The sequence below is a fragment of the Pelodiscus sinensis genome, chromosome 10, assembly GCF_052426305.1.
Source record: "Pelodiscus sinensis isolate ZL-2025 chromosome 10, ASM5242630v1, whole genome shotgun sequence".
NCBI classification, from domain to species: Eukaryota; Metazoa; Chordata; order Testudines; family Trionychidae; genus Pelodiscus; species Pelodiscus sinensis.
In genome coordinates this window covers 2,931,965-2,953,385 of record NC_143061.1, presented here as the reverse complement: position 1 = coordinate 2,953,385, position 21,421 = coordinate 2,931,965, and the positions used below count along the sequence as shown (strand labels likewise).

Here is a 21,421-nt window from a genome sequence, read left to right as displayed (position 1 = left end):
TAAGAAACGGCCTACATCCACGTATCGCTCAAGGCACCAGATTGGCCCTCCACGTGTCCCCCCACCCCAGCTGTTCTTACAGTCCATGCGTCCCAAGCTGAAGGCTGAGGTGTCAGCCCAAGTGTCCACATCACAAAACCCACCATCGCCACGGTGTTAGCCTGGCATGCACTGTTGTCATGAGCGAGGCCAGTGGTTTTCTGGTCCCTGGGGAATGAGCACCTCCCCCTGCCCCTGGTGATGGCCGCTCGAGGGCCTGGTTAAAGCCCCGTGAGCAGGGCAGCCTGTGCCCCCAGCGCTGTATCTACTCTGTGGAGCAGCAAAGGACTTGGGCCCTTCAGGGCTGATCAATCAGGATCTTTCATCAGCACCAGACACAGAGAAATAAAATGAACTGCAAACACGACGAAAGGCCCAGGCCCTGTCCTTTCTGAGAGAGGCTAAACAGTGAGTTTAGTGTTGGTCTCATTTTGACCCATTATTCTTCACAGATGCTTCTCTGCTACGTTGGGAAACCCAGCTGAGACACCTTGGAGGTCAGTTAACTTACAGCCTGTCGGACACATCTTTAACGCTCCAGGTAACAACCTGGAACCATCTGTCAGACACTGTTGCCACTTTCTGTGTCCTAGCGGAGGGCTTGCTGCCAGGAGCCAAGCAAACGCACAGGCTAGAGCCGGGGTGGGCTCTACACAGTGGTAGTTTGCGACAGTTTGCCCCGGTAAGCTGCCGCTGCTATATTTACCTGCATGGCCCCAGGTACCAGCCAATGGCAGCACCCGTTGGGTGCAGATCGCTATTTCCAGGCAATGGGAGCAGCGGGAAGTGGTGCGGACTGAGACTCTGCCTCCCATAGCTCCTATTGGCTGGGAACGGTGAGCTGCACCCAATGGGAACTGCACCTGTGGCGGTGCAGGTAAATATAGTGGTGGCAGCTCCCCAGGGTCCAACCCTGATGAACCAGATCCAGCTTGCAGGCCGGTATTTGTCCACACCTGGGCTAGAGTCAGTTTTGCCCTTGTAAATGTCAAGGGCTCTATTTTTTTCTGCCTCATTTGTTTTCTTTCTGCAAATCCCTTTTCTATGCATCACACGTTTCTTGGATTCCGCCTTGTCAGAGGTCTGTGACCTGTACTCCGTTACACGGAGAAAGATACAACTGGACATAGATACTGGAATGAGGGGTGCTGGGGGCTGCCGCACCCCCTGCCTCGAAGTGGTGTCCATTATATCCAGGGTTTGCAGTTTGGTTCATGGCTCTCAGCACTGCCACTATAAAAATAGTTCCAGGACCCCTGCATCTGGAGATCCACCTGCAAGCACAGGAAGGTTTCCTATAAAGCAGTAGTTCTCAAACAGTGATCCGTGGACCATCCATGGTCTGGGAGCTCCATTAAGGTGGTCCATGGACCATCTGTGGTCTGGGAGCTCCATTAAGGCGGTCCGTGGACCATCCGTGGTCTGTGAGCTCCATTCAGGTGGTCTGTGGACCGTTCCCTCTAAGGTGCATGCCTAGGCAGCCACACACGACAAATTGAAGGGCTTCCCACCTAATTAGTGGCTCGAAGGCATGGCACCACTAATTAGGTGCCTTGGTCCTGGACTTTCACACGGAAGGCGATGTGGTGGCCTTGGGGAGAATAGAGAGTAGGTGGGAGGAGATAATGGAGTAAAGTGGTGGAAATAGGAAGTATGTGGGAGGAGCAGTGGGGTGAGAAGAGGGGTCGGGGAATTTGGGATGTGCAAGGCTGTGGGGGCCAGAGAAAGAGGCAACTTTGCCCAGCTCCTGGACTACAGCTGCAGGAGAGGGATGGGCTTTGTGCCAACCCGGGCTTAGTGGCTGATGTGTCGGGGACACCCCCCCGCCCATGATATTAAATATGAGTTGTGTGCTTTTATTTGTAGACCAAAACGGTTTTAATTCTTAAGGATTTTTTAAATAGCGCTTTTATCCAAAGTGTTTTACAATAATTAGCTAATGTAGAAACAACATATGGAAAGATCATTAGACGGTCCGCCGAGATCCACAGCAATTTCCAGTGGTCCGTGAAAAAAAAAGGTTTGAGAACCACTTCTATAGCTCGCTTCTGTGCAATGAGGTTGGCAGCAATTCCACCTAATTTCCCTGCATTTCATGTTGGTCTAGCTAGTACATCAAGTTATACCCCCTTGGGCCACCGTCCCACGCAAGCTTCCCTCCAAGGACCTCCCATGCCGCGCTTGCAGAAAGTGATTGTTTGGTCTAGCCAGGCATGGCGAGTTCTCTGATTTTTCTTCATATGTGTTCAAGCCCCCCTCCTCCTGCGACTTGTACTGCTGTTTGCTGAATCCCAGCTCAATTAGTCCACGTTTTTTGCAATTTTCTCCCAATGTTTTCAAAGGCTTTTGTCCTTGAGCGGCTGAGGATGTAACTGCAGCTTTACAAACGTTTGCTTCCTCCTTTTCCCTTTGGCTTTTGTTTTCAGATAGTCTTTGTTTTATGCTGCTTCATTCTCCCGATGGTCACGATGGGTCAACAGATCTGAGACTTGATCCAACCACCCATCCAGTCACTGGGAAGCCTGGCTGTTCAAGCTAGGGGTACTGGGGCTAATGTTGCAAGGGGGACTTGTTAGACCAACGTCTTCCCTAATGCAAATCCACCGAGATCGGGGCGTGAGAGACGCGCGTGGTGCCCTTTTTGGAACAAGGTCCAGCCATCCCTGAGAGAGAGGCTGCGCTTGGGGGTGAAACTTAAAAGCACTAGGCTAGGACTCGAAAGAGCTAGGCTCTGTGACTCTGCCACAAGCTGTCCGTGTGACCCAGGGAATAGAAATGTCTCTTTGCCTCAGTTCTCCATAGAATCATAGAACACTAGGACTGGAAGGGACCTCGAGAGGTCATCGAGTCCAGTCCCCTGCCCTCACGGCAGGACCCAGTGCTGTCTAGACCATCCCTGATAGACATTTATCTAACCTGCTCTTAAATATCTCCACAGATGGGGATTCCACAACCTCCCTGGGCAATTTATTCCAGTGTTTGACCACCCTGGCAGGTAGGAACTTTTTCCTAATGTGCAACCTAAACCTCCCTTGCTGCAGTTTAAGCCCATTGCTTCTTGTTCTATCCCCAAGGCCAGGAAGAACAAGTTTTCTCCCTCCTCCTTGTGACACCCTTTTAGATACCTGTCCTTCTAGAGAACACCAATCCTTTCCCTCCTCGCCGGCCTTATGGCTGATCAGGGCTGCGACTGTCTCTTACCCTGCGCCTGTACCTGGTCACCGCCACCGCTACTGCAGCAGTGGCCGGAGCCCCTGGCCTTTTAAATCCCTCCAGGGCCCCATGCAGCACACTCTGGGCAGTGTTGAGGGGCACCTCGGGGAGCCCCCACCCTGCCTAGGAGCCCCCTGCCTCTTTCCCCCCCAAGTCCTGCCCATTCCAGGGGTGCAGAGCTGCCCCCACCTTGCCCAGGGGCCCACGAGTCTCTGGACCCCAGTGAACATGCTTTGTGGAGAGAGGCATAAAGTGCTGACTCTGTGAATGCTTTGGAGCTGGAGCACCCAGAGGGGAAAAATTAGTGGGTGCTCAGCACCCCCTGGCAGACAAGCTCCACCTCTAAATCCCTCCCTCCAGCATCTCTCCCCTGCCATTGACCCTGCTGATCAGCTCCTCCCCCTCCCTCTCAGCATCTTCTGCTGCCGCAAGACAGCTGTTTGGTGGCATTCGGGATGCTCTGGGTGGGAGGAGGAGGAGGGAGGACCCGACACGCATGGGGGAGGGAGTGAAAAGAGGCGTGGCAGGCATGGCGAGAAGAGGTGTTTCTGATTTATGCCCATGGAGAATCTAGCTGCTCATTGAAGCCATGCTGACATGTAGGCCCAGGGTTCCAGGTGTTCAGCTTCAGTAAACCAGTGAGATTAATATCAGAGCCCTGCTAAACCCGGGCTGCCTTACCCAAATCCCGGGGCAGGTTTTCTGCAGCCTGGGAGTTTGTCTCTGTAGCTGGGTAACCGTTGAAGGGTTTTCCAAAAGCGATCCTTAACTCACACCTACACGCTGAGTCCAAAGGTTCACGAGTCCTTATTATTGCTGGAGGGAAATCAAGGATTTCAAAGGCCATTGTCAAAAGGATTTTGCTTGTATTTCTTTTTTTTTTTTTAGGGAAGATGGAGAGCTGCTATTGATTATAATAACGCTCTGGAAGCTTGGAAATAGAAATGGGTTCTTCTACTGAATGTATACGCTTTTCTGCCATTGCATGACCACACTGATACCTTATTGTTCCTGTGTCGGAAGGGTGCTTGGAAGAGCTAGACCCCCTGGCATTTTGGTGTTTTAGATTAATTGAAACAGTTATTCTAAAAACATGCCCACAAGGAAATGCATGAGCTGTACAATCAAATACAAGAAAAACGGGCCATGCCATGTCAGGACCTTTAAATGGCACCATCTGATTTAGGCAGTGTAGGCTGTCAGCCTTCCTAAGTGCCTTTACTTATAACGGGGGCTAAAATCTGCTTCTCGTCACAGTGCACGGAAGCCAGATGTTTTGTGGAGACCTTCAAGCAACAATCCCAGGTTGCCACCCTATGGAATAGAATCATAGAACATTAGAACTAGAAGCGACTATGAGGGGTCATTAAGTCCAGTCCCCTGCCCTGCCTGCTCTCATGCCATCTAGTCAAGGCTACTCAACTTTGGAAGCCCCAGGGGCCACATAATACTCACAGCACATGCCAAGGGCCGCAACTTAAGAGTGGTTGCATATACATGCAAATATATGCAAATAGCTTCTTTCACACTGATGGGCATGAATACAAAGATTAAGGCAAGACTACACAACACACAGGCCCCATTTAAATCCCCCATTTAAATCAGTTCTGCTGATATAAATAAACTGCAATATTTACCCCATTCCCACCCATATGACAGCACTTTTAATGAGCAATGACAGTCCGGCACAGCACGGCAGTCTAGACATGGCGCAGACAACAAAGAAAGCCTTTGTCGACTGCTCCGGTATGCCTTGTGAAACAAAGGCTTCCTTTGTCAACTGCGCCGCATCTAGACTGCCGCACTGTGCCGGATCAGCTGATCATCAGCACAGCATGGTGGCCGTTTTTATTTTAATGAAGCAGGGATTATGTAAATCCATGCTTCTTTGACTATGCCGAATAACCTATTTTACATGGCTCCGTCAACAGAGCCATACAGTCTAGACATAGCCTTCCTGATCACTTTCCCCTCTTCCAAGTGCTTCAGAATGGATTCCTTCTGGATCCCCTCCATGATTTTTCTGGGGATTGAGGTAAGGCTGACTAGTCTGTAGTTCCCTGGATTGTCCTTCTTCCCTTTTTTAAAGATGGGCACTGCATTTGCCTTTTTCCAGTCATCCAGGATCTCTCCCGATCTCCACGAGTTTTCAAAGATAATGGCCAAAGACTCCTCAATGACATTTGCCAACTCCCTCAGTACCCTCAGATGCATTAAATCCGGGCCTATGTCTAGCTTTTCTAAATAGTTCTAACTAGTTCTTAACCTGTTCTTTCCCCACCGAGGGCTGTCCACCTCCTTCCCATACTGCATCACCTCCTAGTACATTTGTCTGGGAGCTGACCTTGTCCATGAAGACAGAGGCAAAGAAAGCATTGAGTACTTCAGCATTTCCCACATCATTTGTCACTAGGTTACCTCCCTCTTCCAGTAAGGGCCCCACACCCTCGCTGATCACCCTCTTATTGCTAACATGCCTGAAGAAACCTTTCTTGTTCCCCTTCACATCCCTTGCCAGCTGCAATTCCAATTACCCTCCTGATCACTCCCCTGCATTCTTGAGCAATAGATTTATACCCCTCCCTAGTCATCTGTCCAAGTTTCCACTTCTTGTGAGCTTCCTTTTTGTGTTTAAGCTCACCAAGGATGTCCCCGGTAAACCAGTCTGGTCACCTACCATATTTGCTTTTCTTGCTGCGCATCGGGATGGTTTCTTCCTGTGCCTTTAATAAGGCTTCTTTAAAATACTGCCAGCTCTCCTGGACTCCTTTTCCCTTCATGTTAGCATCCCAGGGAAACCTTTCCATCAGTTCTCTGAGGGAGTCAAAGTCTGCTCTTCTGGAGTCCAGGGTGTGTATTTGGCTACTCTCCTTTCTTCCTTTGGTCAGGATCCTGAAATCTACCATCTCATGATCACTGCTTCCCAGGTTGTCACCCACCTCTACTTCCCCTACTAGTTCCTCCCTGTTTCTGAGCAGCAGGTCAAGCTGAGCATGGCTGCTGGTCGGTTCCTTCAGCACTTGTAGCAAGAAGTTATCCCCAACATTCTCCAAAAACTTCCTGGATTGTCTATTAACTACTAAAACGCATATCAACAGAAGACCATTATACTGGCTACTTTTTCGTTTCGGCTTCCACCCGTGGACCGCATGTTACGCTCCATGTAAACCCAAATCACACCACGGGCTGCAAATAAACAGGCTGCATGTGGCCTATGGGCCACATGTTGAGTAGTCCTGATCTGGATCATCCCTATTAGATGTCTGTCCAACCTGTGCTTAAATATCTCCAGTGATGGAGATCCCACAACCTCTCTAGGCAATTGATTCCAGTGTTTAACCACCCTGACAGTTAGGAAGTTTTTCCTAATGTCCAACCTCAACCTCCCTTGCTGCAGTTTAAGCCCATTGCTTCTTGTCCTATCATCAGAGGTCAAGGAGAACAATTTTTCTCCCTCCTCCTTGTACCTCCTTTTAGGTACTTGAAAACTGCTATCTAGGGCTGTCAATTGATGTGCGTTAACGCTGTGCTGCCCCTTTGAAGCATTGCTCCGGCGCTTCGAAGGGGCAGCGCATTAGGAGCCGGGGATCAGCTGGGGTCCTCAGCGCTTCAAAGGGGCAGCGTAACAAGGAGCAGGAATCATCTGGGCACTCCAGGGGAGCCGTAGCACTGCCCCTTTGAAGCGCCACCCCAGCTGATCCCAACTCCAGCTGATCCTGGGCTTCCGCAGCATCGCCCCTTTGAAACGCCACTGCAGCATGTAATGAAATGGCCTGCCTGAAAGGAATATGTGTCTACAAGAACCTTACAAAGGCTCCTCTTTGCAATTTGGCATAATTCTAAAATGCTCAACCATTATGCAAACCAGTCTCTGCCTATTTAATTTCTCTATATTAAGATGGTAGAAGGATCCTGTGGTCATGTAGGTGGAAAGCTATTCCCATTGCCAATTTTAGTCTAATGTCCTGTACTTTAGCTAGAATATCAGAGGGGCCACACCGTGTCTGACCAAAGGTCCATCTAGCCCATGGTCCTGTCTGCCGACAGTGGACAATACCAGGTGCCCCAGAGGGAGTGAATGGAACAGGGAATCATCAAGTGATCTATCCCCTGCGACCCATTCCCAGCCCTGACCACATAGAGGCTAGGGACACCATTCCTACCCATCCTGGCTAAGAGCAAGATGGACCTATCCTCCATGAATTGATCTAGCTCTGTTTTGAATCCTTTTAAAGTCCTGGTCATCACAACATCCTCTGGCAAGGAGTTCCACAGGTTGACTATGCATTGTGTGAAGAAATACTTCCTTTGGTTTGTTTTATATCTGCTACTTATTAAGAAGTCAGGTTACCTGCCTTGCTTTGCCGAGGGACAGAGTTGCTGTGAAATGCATGCAGCATCTTCATTTTTAATTCCATAGACTATGATTTCATATATGCCAGCATTTGCTTCTTGGATCAGGAGGGGAGAATAATGAATTGGGTGAGCACGAGAACAGTAACAAAGAAAAACTTGTCTTCTGAGGACTGTAAAACAGCGTTGGACTGTATCTGAATCAGTGGATGCATAAAGAATGGGAGTACAATGTTCAGGATTCATAAAGGATATTGACAGGGACAAGACAGTAACAGTAAAATCAAGGTTTGGATCATTACAGATTGCTGGAACGTCTCCTAACAGGTGTCGTGCTAACCTCAATGTCTTGGGATTCATTCCAATACTTTTTTCCTCACCCATTTAAATTCCCTCTGTGATTTCACTGGCTATATTTCTCTTCACTTCATGTTCCCCCACTGCTGTACAAGATTTTCATGCTGTTTGCAGTGAAACAGCTGCTGCACTTCATCCTGAGCGAATAATAATAGTATCGTTATTATGGTATTTAACATATTTTATATAGTGTCTTTCTTCTGAATCATTTCTATCTATGTATCCAAGATACTGCTCTGCAGATGGAAGGGTAGTCACCGTTGGGGTGTAACCCAGCAATTGTGTTACAGCAAAGAACAACACTACCCAACAACATAGGAAAGGCAGTGAAGAATGGCAATATAGAATTAATCCTCTCCATGTCCATGAGTCTAGGTGAACAATATTAGTCCCATTTCATTAGCTGGTAGCATTTGTAATCTACAGCCAGCAGCTGCAGGAAATGTTTGCTGTGAAACCACAACAGACAGTCCTGGTTTGGAAGTTTCGGTGCCAGCTTTAGCTTTGAATCATAGACCCAGAAAGGTTTGATAATGTTTATGAACCTTTCAAGTGTATCTGATGATGCTGAATTGCATGAAGATTGGGGGAAAGTCTTCATTTTGCTGCCTAAGTAAGTTTGATGGAGTTATAGCTTTAAGATTTCATAGATGTTTGAACCACTGTGTGTGTGTGTGTGTGTGTGTGTGAGAGAGAGAGAGAGAGAGAGATCTTTATTTATTATTAAAGCAGTACCAAAGCTCTTCCCCAAGATTAATGACTAGGAATGACACAACCCAAAGCAAAAGACAGTCCCTGCCTAAAGCAACTTGCAGTCTAAACGGACAATAGGAAGACAAGTGGCTTACAACATAAAAGGAAAGTATTCAAGCAAAGTGATAACTGGGCCGTGGATTTTTTTTGTTCCATTTTTCCCCATGACCTCAAGACAGATGATATAAAGACAGTGGAGGACGTGAGACTGGTAACTTGAAAATACGTATGCTATTTATGTACATTCCTTATAGATGCATGGATCAGATCCCACAGAAACTGTTCACGTAAAGGCTGGTCACGTGGAATACCAGAGTTTTTCCTGGCTCCGATTTTACACAAGCTTCTTACTTGTCACTTTGCAATGAGGAAACTTAAAGTGAGGAAAATAAATTCAGACAGTAGAGGGCACCATGCTCCTGATGTCTTGTGTAACCCTTCATCCTCTACACAGGGCCTTTTCCTTTCTATCTATGTTTGGTGGCGAAATCTACACTTTGAGTTAAATATGCTAATGAGGGACTCATTTGCATGAGTCGCGATCTCATTTGGATATTTTTCTGACGATCTGTTTTTTCACTAGGGTTTTTGTGCAAAAACAAGCAGTGTGGACGTTTTCTTTTTACGCAAAACCCCCTTTTCCTGCAAGATCTGTAAACCTCCTTTTTTGGAGCATAAGGATCTTGCAGGAAAAGGGTTTTTTGTGCAAAAAGAAAACATCCACACTGATTGTTTTGGCACAAAAACCCTAGCAAAAAACCGGATCGGTAGAAAATATACAAATGAGATCGTGATTCAGGCAAACGAGTCCCTCATTAGCATATTTTTGCTGAGAAAACTTGTCGTGTAGACGTAGCCGGTATGTCTACACTGCATTACTCTTTTGAGAGAGGAATGCAAATGCAGACAAACGAAATTGCAAATGAAGCACGGATTTCAATTTCCTGCACTTCATTTGCATAATTGCGGCCGGCCGCTTTTTCGAAATACCCAATTTCGAGATGATAAACCCAATTTAGATGAGTTTTTTCTAGAAATAACCGCATCTAAACAGCGTTTTTGATCTCGAAATAGGGTATTTCCTCATTTGCAATTTCGTTTGTCTGTATTTGCATCCCTCTCTCAAAAGAAGAATGCAGTGTAGTCATACTGAGAGTGTGTGTGTGGGGGGGGGGGAGTTCTCTTTGAAGGGCTGCTTCCTGCCTTCTAGGAGCTCTCTGAATCATCTGAAGAAGTTATTCTGCCTCACAAAAGCTCCTCACCTAATAAACCATCTTGTTAGTCTTTAAAGTGCTACACGACTGCTTTTTTTGTAGTCTCAACAAAGGTCATCGCCCGCAGCAGGAGTTTACCAACATTGCCCTTGCATATTACTCCAAATGTTGGCAATGAGAGTCTGCAAAAATCTAGTCATTATTATAACAGGCTGCAGGGCTCTCATGAGTGCCCTGGAACTAGATGTAAAAGGCCAGGTGTGCTTGCACTACTCAGGCATTTGCACACTTGCCATTATTAATCCCTGGGCCGCTGTGAGTGAAGCTGCGGACACCTGTTTTTACGGCATGAGTGGCAGTGGCCTCGTTTCAACGTGACTGTTCATTTGCTGCTGCGGCAGCTGCAGGAGACAAGAAACGCTCCTGAGCAATTATCCAGGGGCAGTTCTGGCCTGCGCTATGCGGGAGATCAGACGGGATGATCGTAGCGGTCCCTCCTGGTCTTGCAACCCATGAAATGGCAAAAGCAAATAACTCACTTGCCTGGGTCTTTATTATGATCCTGACCTTTCCTCCAAGCGTCAGCCCAGGGAGAAGAGCCCCTTTGATCCTGGCCTCTCTTCCCTCTCCTACTCTGCTGCTGCCAGGACAGACTGAGTCCCCCTAGCATTGCTCCCCCACCTCCTCACAGTGAGTCCGTCCTTTGTCCCCTTGAGGTGCTCTCCTGCCTGGGGCATGCACATCCGTCTCTCAACCCTCTGGCTTAGGGGCAGCTTGAGATGCTTGGCAGAGCTGCCTAGCCTTCCTTCTGTGCATTCATTTTATTTTAAGGCAGTTTAGGAGAATTGTGGGGAGGGATTTTTTTTTCAGGGTGTTTCATAAAATCATAGCACACTAGAACTGGAAGTGGCCTTGCAAGGTCATCGAGTCCAGTCCCCTGCCCTCATGGCAGGACCAAGCACCGTCTAGACCATCCCTGACAGGTGTTGGTCCAACCTGCTCTTAAATATCTCCAGGGATGGAGATTCCACAACCTCCCTGGGCAATTTATTCCAGTGTCTAACCACCCGGACAGGTAGGAAGTTTTTCCTCATGTCCAACCTCAACCTCCCTTGCTGCAGTTTAAGCCCATTGCTTCTTGTCCTAGCATCAGACGTTAAAGAGACTCACAAAATACTTGAAATCTCCCTCCTGCAAATAATTCCAACCTAACACCTCTGGCTGTCACTCCAGATGGTTGAAGCCGGGTGTATGACACAGGCAGGGTCTGGGGATGAAGGGACAGAGAACACAGCTGTTCTCCCCTCCCACCATCCCTGATGCCTCAGCTGTGCTCCTTGATGGTGAACAACTGGAAGAGAAAAGTCTCCCTCTTTTTTTGTAACACCGGAAAAGAAAGAATTCCTCCTCCCACGCTTGCTGGTTCATCTGTAAGGGCAGAATCTCCCTTCTCCCTGACCCCCTTCCTGTCTCCTTGCACAACTGGCAGGGAAGAATCTCCCTTCTGCTGCACATCTGTCACCTCTGGAAGCTCAGAACTTCCCCCTCACCCTGCGGTGCTGCACATCTGGCTCATCCTGCAGGGCTTGGGCAAGCCTCCTCTTGCTGCACATCTGGGAGGGAATGCGCTCGCCTTACCACACCCCTCCCGCTAGCCCTGCACCTCTGGCAGGGCACAAATCCCCGGGCGCAGCTGGAGCGCTCCTTACGCAAGCCGGACTCCACCGCTGCCGGGAAAGCTCCGCCCACCCCGCCGAAGGGAAGGAGGAAATCCTCCTTTATTTGCATAATAGGACGTCACTGGGGGAGGCCGGGCCAATCAGCCGGGCGGAGGCGGGAGGGACGCGAGGGCAGGGGAAGGCACCGTAAGGGAAAGGGAAGGAGCCGCCGCGTTGGATCGCTCCGTGCGGGACTTGGGCTGCGCGCCCCGGGAAGGTGAGTGAGCCGGGCGGGGGGTCCTGCAGCCAGACAGGGGGCTCCGGGGCGACTCCCCCTTGCTGTGCGGGCGAGCTTGTCCCCCGCCCCATGCACCCCGGGGAGGGTCCCGCCGGGGGCAGCCCTGCTGCGAGCCACCGGTCCTGGGCTGGGGAGCTGGGTCCCTCCGGGCTGGTCCCTCGCGTGTAAACGCCTCGGAGCGGGGTGGCTGCGTGTCCCGCGCGATTTCCTGACTTACATCCCGGCCCTGGGCAGAAAACTTTGCAGGCACGAAATTCTGTGCGCCTGGGTGTTTCCCCCGTGCCTCAGTTTCCCGGTCCGTAAGACGGGGAACTGAATGCGATCTGGAGGGGAAAATGAGACAGTTAAGAGCGAGACGTCTCCAGGGGCTCCGGGAGGCTGACAAACTGGAAACATGGCTAGGTACAGCACATACAGCCAGTCGACCGCTGGGGCTCCGCATACATTTTTACGCATGTAAAGGGCTCCAGAGCCCATAAAGTTTGAGAACCGCTGGACTAGGCCGTGCTTGGTCCTGCCGTGAGGGCAGGGGACTGGACTCGATGACCTCGCCAGCGCCCTTCCACTTCTAGTGTTCTCTGAGTCTATGATTTGTGCACACACAAAAAGTCCCTTTTTCCAAACATTTTCAACCAACTCTAAGGTGTGAAGCAGGAGGGAGCAGAAAGGTTAGAAGGCTTCATTCAGGTATGTGTTGAATGTGTGTGGAGATCCTTGGAGGAGAGGCTTAGAAGTTATGAAAGAGAGCAAAATAAATACTGTGCTTTGTAATTGCACTGAATGGGCTTGGTGCCATGCATTTACATACAGCAGCTTCTGAGACCCCCAAGATCCCTTAGAAGAGTAGAAATTGGGCGGGAGGGAAAGATGCACTAAACAGCACCAAGTGTATTTGGTAGCAGACGCATCCAGTATTAAAACGAGCATCCCTAAAAGGGCCACCAATTCACAGCTTAGCTGCCTTACCAGCAGCAGTGTTCTCTGTGTTACCTGAAATGCCACCTGGTTTGCTTTGACTCGCTTCTTTGGACTAGGGGGTAATGCAGGGACATTGGCCATGTTGATTTCTAGCCACCAGTCTACTGGCCTGGGGTGTGACTTGCATTTAAAGCAGACGAGCCTTCCCAAACTGCGCTCGCCTCTTGTAAATGGGGAGAAGAAGGAGGTGAGGGTGGGTCCTACTGAAGACACAAGATGAAAAGGACAAATCTGAGCATTCAGTGTCCCTCCTGTTTGGCAATACAGAGGACGAGCTGTAACCAATTAGATGCTGGCAGGCGCCGGAGCCTTTCCACCATGTGTGTTTGCAGGCAGCTGATCTCCACAAACGCAAAGCATTATAGAGAGAAAATGATGAGGTCGGGCTTGTTTGCTTGGAGCAGGAAGAAAGGCAGGCTACATAGCCCCACCGCTCTGCGACCTATGCTGGTTTCATTCCATTTGTTTCCACGTGGGTTAAGGCCACACACACTTGGTCTTTCTGCTGGTGATCGAGTGTTGGCAACACGTTCGAAGCGTCCGTTCCCATTTCCAGTCATTGGCCTTCTTCTCGTTGATGTTGTCTTTGCACCAGCTTTTCCTCTTAGTTCTGAGTTTCGGGGATGGCAGCACACACCTGGCCAGAGGTAATTAAAGCAGTTCATTTTTCTGGCAGTCTGTTTTGAACTCTGCTGCCTTTTTTTATGCTCCCCAGCTGGTCCCTGAGCAGAACGCGCTGACCATAAATTTACACACACAGAGGGCTTGCAGGGTGAGGTCCAACATAATTTATTAACCGTATCAGAGGCCGTATAAAGAGCAATTTATAACAGGCTACTCCGGGCAGCTCCAGAGTATTTGTGTATTGTACTGCCAGGTGCGCCTGAGGATGTGATCTTGCGAGGCACTCAGGGCTGCCTGCTAGGAGCCATGCAGCCACCTTCTGCTGAAGTCCATAGGAGGTGGGCGTGCTGCCTTGTATTCCCTCCTCTCTCTTACCATCCCTTTGAGTTGGATTTCTGCCTTTGACAAGCAGAGGATGTGCGGTCTGCCAAGTGCTCCGTTGTTTTACCAGGATAGCGGGGTGGCCCAGGCTGCGTTTGCCTTGAGAACAGTTACTCCTGCTGGCGACAGTGAGATGGACAGAGTCCAGCTTGTCTCCCAGCGCCTGGGCTGAGTTTTCAGGGCCGGGAGTTAGCAAAGCTGCAGCCGGTGTGCGGATGTGTGCAAAATCGCTTCAGCCAAGCTGTTCTGGTCTTTCGCTGAATCTCGGAGGCAAGGTGAACTGAAAAGCTTCAGAAAATAAAAAGGTATAAACTGAAAAATACCAGCGGCTTCTTGTTAACTGTGAGCTGGACCACTTGGGGTGCAGCTACACTGCAGGGCTTAACTCGAAATAAGCTACTCAAATTGAGCTACGTCACTTGCGTCGCTTCTTTCCAAATAGCTTCTTTTGAAATTGGGAGCATCTACACAGCACTTAATTCAAAACAGAGCACTCTTCCTCCAACTTCCCTTCCTCCTCGTACAATGAGGGTTACAGGAGTCGGAGTAAGACGTCCTCCAGCTTGACAGTATTTTGACACTATTTCAAAATAACTGCCGGCTGTGTAGACACGGACTAAGTTATTTCTGAATATTGTTAGTTATTTCAAAATAGTGTTGCAGTGAAGACGTACCCATGGAGCATTAAAGATCTCAGTTCAGGACCTCCCTGGGGTGTCTTTCTCCCAGCTCAGCTGGTGGTCTTCACTAGCACGGACAGCAGAGCAGACAACTTCATCCTTGGACTGTCTTACTTGTTAGCTGCGTTGGTAGCCCAGCAACACACTGTGGCTCACAGCCGGAGTTCCTTCCAGGAGTGCAATCTCAGCAAGGGAGAGCAGACGCTATGGCAGAAATTGGGGAGCCACGGAATTCAATAGGTTTTGTTGTGTGACTGAAAGAAAGGCTGAAGTAGAGCAAAACTCATGAGTTGGCTTTTCAAAGCGTTTTCGGGTTTGGTCATCAAAGGTGTTGTCAGGATGGCAGGGACAGCTGCTTAAAAAAAATGTTTGATCTGTTACAGGACCTTTAATTTAGATGCGGAGTCTTTTTTTGCAGTTTGCTAGATTCCTTGTGTTTAGACAAATCACAAAGCAAGATCGATGATTTTCCCTCATAGGCCTTGATTTTGCCTACCTTTACGCATGTGAGTAACAATATGGACATGAATAGTCCTATGATATTCAAAGGGATCCTCCTTGTAATTTATTCAAATGCATAAGTGACAGCTGGAGTGTGCCCTTCATGTTTAGAGCTACCTGGAAGTCACATAATTATTAATTATTACTCTTGTTTTTACCATAGCACCCAGGGGCTCTAGTGGTGGCTCAGGATCTCGTTGTGCTAGGTGCTGTACAAACACAGAATAAAGGAGCAGCACCTGTCCCAAATAACTTACAGTGTAAAGCAGGAGACAACAGATGGCTAAAACAATGGGAGGGTATCAGGAAACAATGAGACAATATTGGTCGGCATGATGCACATAACCTTCTCTAGTCTCAGAGGGGGAGCTGTGTGCTGTGTTAGTCTGTAACTTTAAAAACAAAGCGCAGTCCTGTGGCACCTTAGAGCCTCACATATTTATTAGATCATGAGCGTTCATGGTTTAAGGTGTTACACTGTGACCTGGAACAAGGCCAAATATTCTGTTGCTTGATTTAAGATTTTCCTGGTGATATTGAATCTGGCTTTTTTAAATAATTTAAGAATCCAAAAGGCGTGAAGATAGATGTATAATTTGCATTTGGGCATGTACACGGCATGCTTTTTAATAAAACCTAGCAGCTCGATTGAGCTCATGCTGAAGTCTGTAGTTGTTGAGCTACTGACTTCTACACGAACAGAAATGAGCCCTTATTCCGGGAAACGTTGAGCTGAAAGACGTCTATTTTTTCCCAGCAATAAATTGCCTTTCTATTGTGCCCATCTGCTGAGGTTTCCCATGTGCCCAGCAAACCAGCCAGAAGACCGTTTGTTCTAAAGAGAGTTGCTAACAGATTTTTGTTATTTAATCAGGATTTAAACTCATGTTTTCAGTTGTGGATGAATGTACCAGTTACCTGCGACACCACAAAAGCCTGCAGAACTAAGGGAATTAATCACAGATTTTGCACTTTAAACACCTTGATTAAACTTCCCGTTTCCCCAGTGTGGCGAGAAGGTGGGATTAGATAAGAGGGGAAACTGTTGGCATGGAGATCTTATGGCCCAAACTCTCAAAACATCTGCTAATTTAGGACACCTCACTTTTGAGGGTCCATATCTGCCAAGGGATGGAGGCGCCAGACTTTTATTGCCCAGTTTGAATCATCTAGGGATATAAAAGGTTAACCAGTTAACCGGTTACCCGGTAAGCATTAGCCTTACTAGTATGCTTACCTGGTAGGAAACTGGTTAACCGAAGGGCCCGGTGGGAGCACGGCTTCCCATCCCACTATAGCCCAGCTGGCAGGACCCTGGCCAGATAGAGAAGTCTTGTAGCATGGCGAGACCCGGCCAGCCAGAGCAATCCCCGGGCACGGCATGGCAAGACCCGGCCAGCCAGAGCAGCCTCCATGGCACCCCTGTCCAGTAGCTCTGCCAGGCTGGAGGAGCTCCCCACCCACTGTGGGCTATCCAGACTGCGGTGAACCAGTTAAATTATTAAAATTATATCATTTAACTGGTTAACTTCTTAAAGGGATATTTACATCCTGACCTTGGTCCTGGTTTTCGGCAGGGTTGCTGCCAGGGGTACTCAGTGCCTCTGAGCATGAAAGCGCAGGTGTCTCACCTTGGTCAACCAAAGCCAGAGGTACCCTAAGAATACCCTTAGGGGTGGTCACTTTAGAACATTTTTGCTAAGGGACATTGTCAAGCACAAAACAAATCGTGTGCAGAGCCGGGAACTCCTAGCCCCTTGCTTTAACGAGCACCACACTGCAAAGGGTAGGCAGAGCGCAGACCCAAACCAAGCCCCTCACGTCTGCCCTGCCCTTATTTACGAATAGTTGAGCTACGGCTGGCAATGCTCTATGCTGTTGCTTAACTCAGTCAGGCTGGCAAAGAGGTGGAGCTTGGCAGGCATGCACGCAGGCTCCTCCGAGCGGCATGAGCGCACGCTCTTGCACAAGACTTGTCTCTGAATGCTTGGCTTTGGCTTTCTCCGCCTTTCCTCATTCCAGTGCAGCGAGAGGCCGGCGACCGGAGATGGGCTGCAACAGGGGCGCGGGGAATACACTGAGGTCTCTGACCCTCAGACGCTGTCAGACAATCTCATCCGCTCAGAAGGACGGGCTGCTCGGAGCCACGTGGCCCTTTACCCCACTTCTCAAGGAGCATCCATGGTCTGAGCTCGTCCCCTACATGTTGCTGTGTTACCTCCCTCCCCCATTCTCTTCTGCTGGTTCCCAGAAAATGCCCATCTTGCCCTTTCCTGCCCATCACCCTGCATCAGTCTGGGGTGAAACCATAACACAAGAGTAGCCATCCAGCCCAGAATCCTCTCTGCCAACAGTGGCCAATGCCAGATGCCCCAAAGGGAGTGAACAGAAAAAGGAATCCTCATGTGATCCCTCCCTGTCGCCCATTTCCAGTCCCTGACAAACAGAGGCTAGGGACACCATTCCTACTTATTCTGGCTAATAAGTATTGATGGACTTAATCTCCATGAATGTATCTAGTTCTTTTTTGAACCCTGTTAAACTCCTGCACTTCACCACATCCTCTGGCGAGGAGTTCCACAGGTTGACTGTGCACTACGTGAAGAAAAACTTCCTTTTGTTTCTCTTAAACCTGCTACGTATTCATTTCATTTGGAGACTCCTAGTTCTTATGTTATGGGAACAAGTAAATAATGTTTCTTATATTCACTTTCTCCACACCTGTCATGATTTTATCGACCTCTATCATATCCCCCCTTAGCCTCCTCTTTTCTAAGCTGAAAAGCCCCAGTTTTTTAAATCTCTCTCCATACGGCACTCTGTGCTCCACTCACGATTCTGGGTGGGGATTTAAGAGATGTGTGTGGCCTGTCTCCCCATCCACCCCACCAGCTGATGCGGGACTCTGACACTTGGCTGCTGGAGTCTTCCGTGCTGTGCCTGAAAAGCTGCAGAGGGTGCTGGGTGGGGGTGAGAGGGGCCAGGGTGTGGGCAGCTGTGCCGGGTGGCTGGGAGGGGCTGGCCAAAGCGTGGGTGCGGGGTGAAGAGCGCCAATGGGTAGCCCTTGGAAACTGACTCGTCGTATGTGGGGACCCCAACGCCTGTACTGGGGTCGCGGATGGGAGCTCAGTCCTGCCGTGTTGGTTTCCCTGACCCCCAGGGAGAACCTCTCCCCATTCCTGGAGCTCTATGGGAAAGGAGCAGCCTGCGGCTCTCGTCCCGTGTCCACTGGAGCCACAGTCCCTGAGGAAGTGCAGTAACCACGTGTGGCAGACCTGGGCCGCAAGCCCAGACCGGGCCAGGCTCTGGGACGGTCAGCTGTGTGGGGCAGGGCGGTGAGTGTGCAGCACACAGCACCGTGGGCCCCAATCCCTGCCTGGCGCCAGTGGCCAGTGCAAATGATCAGGGAGAGCACGGGGCAGGAGACTGCATCCACGCCCTGCTCGCTGACTGCAGCGTTCCTGCCCGGTGGCAGACAGCGGCCGTCCCTCCAGGCGCCGCACCGTCCAGAGGCTCCGAAGTGGCGGCTGCCGAAAAAGGGCCGTTGTTACCCCAGAGCTGCTGTCTTCTTCCTCCACCTCGAGACGGATGCTGCTCCACAGCGATTCCCACGGAGTCACTGGCCGTGGGCTTTCAGCCCTGGTGCTGCACGCTGGGCCCTACCAACGTACGGCAGCGAAACTCGACGGAGCCCTTTCCATCGCCGCTGGGTGCCCTGAACGGGACGGGCTGATGAGCAGGGTCAGGGAGAGAGAGGAGGACTCCGAGTTTCGTGTGCTTCTCTCTCTGCACGTCGCAGGTTCGGGCTGCGGGAGCTGCCCATTCTTCCTGGCACCCGGGACGTGAAACCCCAGGAAGGAAACACTCAGAAGTCGTGGGGCTGGGCAGGGTTTAGCCCAGGGGTCTCCACCCTTTCTAATGAGATCACTTACCTCAAATATAAATAGCCTTGCCCCTCGCCTTCTTCCTGCCCCTTCTCCAAGGCCCTGCCCCATCTCTCTCCATCCTCCCTCCCTTTCACCAGGGTGGGGCAGAGGCTCTGGTCTTGGGTTAAGGGATTTGGGCTCCGAGCTGAGCCTGGGGCAGGCAGTTGGGATGTGGGAGGGGTTCCATGTGCAGGCTCTGGGACGGTGTTTGGATGCAGGGATGCTCAGGGCTTTGGAGCAGGAGGTTGGAGTGCAGCAGGGGGTTCACGACAGAGGTAGGGTTTTGGGATGTGGGCTCCATCTGGGCACTGGGTGGCTCCTGGGTGGGGGTGCAGCGGGGCTAAGGCAGGCTCCCCCATGCCCTGCCCTTGCACCGCTCCCTAAAGCAGCCAGCAAACTCCATCCCAAGTCCTGTGGTGCCCCCTCCCTGCTTTGTGGAAAAAGGATACAGAGCAGGAGGGGGCACCTTGACATCAGCGCCCTCCTTTCCTCCCCTGCACAGAAAGAGGAAGCTCCTGAGGGGACAGTCCCAAGGCAAAGGGCAGGAAATATACAGCCGTGCAAGGAGGGGCAGCTGAAGTGCTGGCACTTGACAGCCTCTTGGCCAAACCAGTCGGGATCACCTGTCAGAGGCTCCAAGATCCACCCGGAGATCCCGATCTCCTGGCTGGTGACCCCTGGTTTAGCCTGAAGCAGGTTGTGTCTCTTGTCCCTGCGCTTTGCAGCCTCTGGAAATGCCAGCAGTGCATCCATTGCCTTTAGTTTGCCCTGCAGCAGGGGGGCACATTCAGGGACCTCTTGAAATCCATCCTCGTCCCCCTGATGAGGCCCCAGCATTCCGTCCCAACCCGCCTTTCTTGTCGGCGCTGCAAATCGCAAGACGCGGCTTCTCCTAGAAGGTTGCTCACTAGCCACTTTCCGTGGTGGTTTAGGGCCCTTTGTTTCAAGGTGCATTGTATGCTGGTGGGGGATGCTGCAGGGATCACTTACAGCACAGGCGCAGCCAGGACAAGCTCCCCACGGACAGGGATGCGCTGGGGAGACCTTGGGCCCATCTATCGCCCTAAGGCACGTTTCTAATGCTTTAGGCACTTTTAGGGCTCCTCTCTAGAGGCTCTCCAATGTCTCGGTGTCTGTCTGGAGCGGTGGATGCCAGAACAGAACATAAGAACTAGGGGTCACCAAATGAAATGAACAGGTAGCAGGTGGTTATGGAGTGTGGGGGAGTCACCGGGCCCTGCAGCCCATCCACAGCCAGATGTGACTTAGCCAGCGAGTGGAGCAGACGGGTTGTTGGTTCACAGGGATATAGCGTAGCACAGACTTGTTAACACAGGAACCAGGAGCACAGTGCAACGCATCTTGAGGGAGAGGGGGGACGAGCCAGTGCCCTGGGCCCCCTCCCTGCATCCGAAGCCCGCTGAGACTAACTCAGACACTCAGCAACCGGCTCCAGCTCTGTGGGCAGCTCCGCTCCTTCTTTGTCCAGCTTACTGGGCAAAAGGTTCAGCGGGGGAGCCCAGTTAGACTGAAACAGGAAAAACTTCAACAACAACAAATAGTCCGGTAGCACCGTAACGACTAACAAAACACGGAGCTGGGATCATGAACTTTCACGGGTACAACCTCCCACCCAGGCTCAGGTTATAAGAGCGTCTGAGCCATTGTGTATGGGTTGGGCGGGGCAGCCTGGGGCAGCCTCCCCTCAGTGAGGCTACGTCTAGACTGCAAGCCTCTTTCGAAAAAGAGCATCTAGACTACAACCAGGACTTTCGAAAAAGCAAGCCGCTCTTTCAAAAGAGAGCACTCAGGCAGTCTGGATGCTCTTTTGAAAAAGCGCAGTTTGCATTATATAGTGCCTTTTTCAAAAGAGAACTCCCGAAAAAAGGCGTTCTTCTTCGTAAAATGAGGTTTTCCGGGGTCGAAAAAACTGCCGCGTTCTTTTGATTTACTTTCAAAGGAAGGTGGCAGCAGTCTAGACGCAGGGGAAGTTTTTTTCGAAAAAAGGCCACTTTTTCAAAAAAACTCTGTCGTCTAGACACACCCTGAAAGTCACACCCAAAACTCCCATCCCCAGCCAGGCACCAATGCAGTGCCCAGGGAAACTGAGGCAGTACACACACACACACACACACACACACACACACACACACACACACACAGACAGAGATTTACAACAGAGCAGCACAGGACAATAGGAAACACATACAATGTAACAAGCAAACAGAGTGAACACAATCCCCACTGTGTCAGCTTTAAAACAAATAAAAGGAATAATTTCTTCATACAGCCACAGTCAACCTGTGGAACTCCTTGCTGGAGGCTACTGTGAAGACGAGGACTTTAACAGGGTTCAAAAAAGAGCCAGATAAATTCATGCAGGTTAGGTCCATCAATGGCTATTAGCCTGGATGGGTAGGGATGGTGTCTCTCGCCTCTGTTTGCC

At 50.2% G+C, this 21,421-nt stretch overlaps 1 protein-coding gene across 1 annotated transcript in view; it reads left to right on the top strand.

Moving 5' to 3' along the window:
- The first annotated feature begins 11,717 nt into the window (after positions 1-11,717).
- IL1RAP (interleukin 1 receptor accessory protein) overlaps positions 11,718-21,421 on the top strand; it is a 51,368-nt gene continuing 41,664 nt past the window's right edge. The window contains exon 1 of the mRNA XM_075938268.2: positions 11,718-11,864. The gene's annotated coding sequence lies outside the window, so the exon portion shown is untranslated. The remainder of the gene's footprint in view (positions 11,865-21,421) is intronic.